A 1,517-nucleotide genomic window follows, 5' to 3' on the forward strand; every position below is an offset into this window, starting at 1 on the left:
ATACGTTATACGTTATACGTTATACGTTATACGTTATACGTTATACGTTATACGTTATACGTTATACGTTATACGTTATACGTTATACGTTATACGTTATACGTTATACGTTACACGTTATACGTTATACGTTATACGATATACGTTTTACGTTATTCGTTATACGTTCTTCGTTACACGTTATCCGTTATACGTTATGCTTTATACGTTTTACGTTATTCGTGATACGTTATACGTTATACGCTATGCGTTATACGTTTTGCGTTATTCGTTACAAGTTATACGTTATACGTATTATGTAACGCGTCATACGTTTTACGTTATTCGTTATACGTTTTTCGTTACAAGTTATACGTTATACGTCATACGTTATAAGTAATATGTCATAAGTTATACGATACCCGTTATACGTTATACGTTATACGCTATACGTTATACGTTATACGATATTCGTTATCCGTTATACGTTATACGTTATACGTTATACGTTATACGTTATACGTTATACGTTATACGTTATACGTTATACGTTATTCGTTATACGTTATACGTTATACGTTATACGTTATACGTTATACGATATACGTTATACGTTATTCGTTATACGTTCTTCGGTACACGTTATACGTTATACGTTATGCGTTATACGTTTTGCGTTATTCGTTGTACGTTATACGTTATACGTTATAGGTTTTACGTTATACGTTATACGTTATACGTTATACTTTATTCGTTATACCTTATACGTTATACGTTATGCGTTATACGTTTTGCGTTATTCGTTGTACGTTATACGTTATACGTTATAGGTTTTACGTTATACGTTATACGTTATACGTTATACTTTATTCGTTATACCTTATACGTTATACGTTATACGTTATACGGTATACGATATACGTTATACGTTATACGTTAAACGTTATGCGTTATACGTTATACGTTATACGTTATACGTTATACGTCATACGTTATACGTTCTTCGTTACACGTTATCCGTTATACGTTATGCGTTATACGTTTTACGTTATTCGTGATACGTTATACGTTATACGTCATACGGTATACGTTATACGTTATACGTTATACGTTATACGTTATACGTTATACGATATACGTTATACGTTATTCGTTATACGTTCTTCGTTACACGTTATACGTTATACGCTATGCGTTATACGTTTTGCGTTATTCGTTACAAGTTATACGTTATACGTATTATGTAACGCGTCATACGTTTTACGTTATTCGTTATACGTTTTTCGTTACAAGTTATACGTTATACGTCATACGTTATAAGTAATATGTCATAAGTTATACCATACCCGTTATACGTTATACGTTATACGCTATACGTTATACGTTATACGATATTCGTTATCCGTTATACGTTATACGTTATACGTTATACGTTATACGTTATACGTTATACGTTATACGTTATACGTTATACGTTATTCGTTATACGTTATACGTTATACGTTATACGTTATACGTTATACGTTATACGTTATACG

The sequence above is a fragment of the Ptiloglossa arizonensis genome, unplaced genomic scaffold (assembly GCF_051014685.1).
Source record: "Ptiloglossa arizonensis isolate GNS036 unplaced genomic scaffold, iyPtiAriz1_principal scaffold0508, whole genome shotgun sequence".
NCBI lineage: Eukaryota > Metazoa > Arthropoda > Insecta > Hymenoptera > Colletidae > Ptiloglossa > Ptiloglossa arizonensis.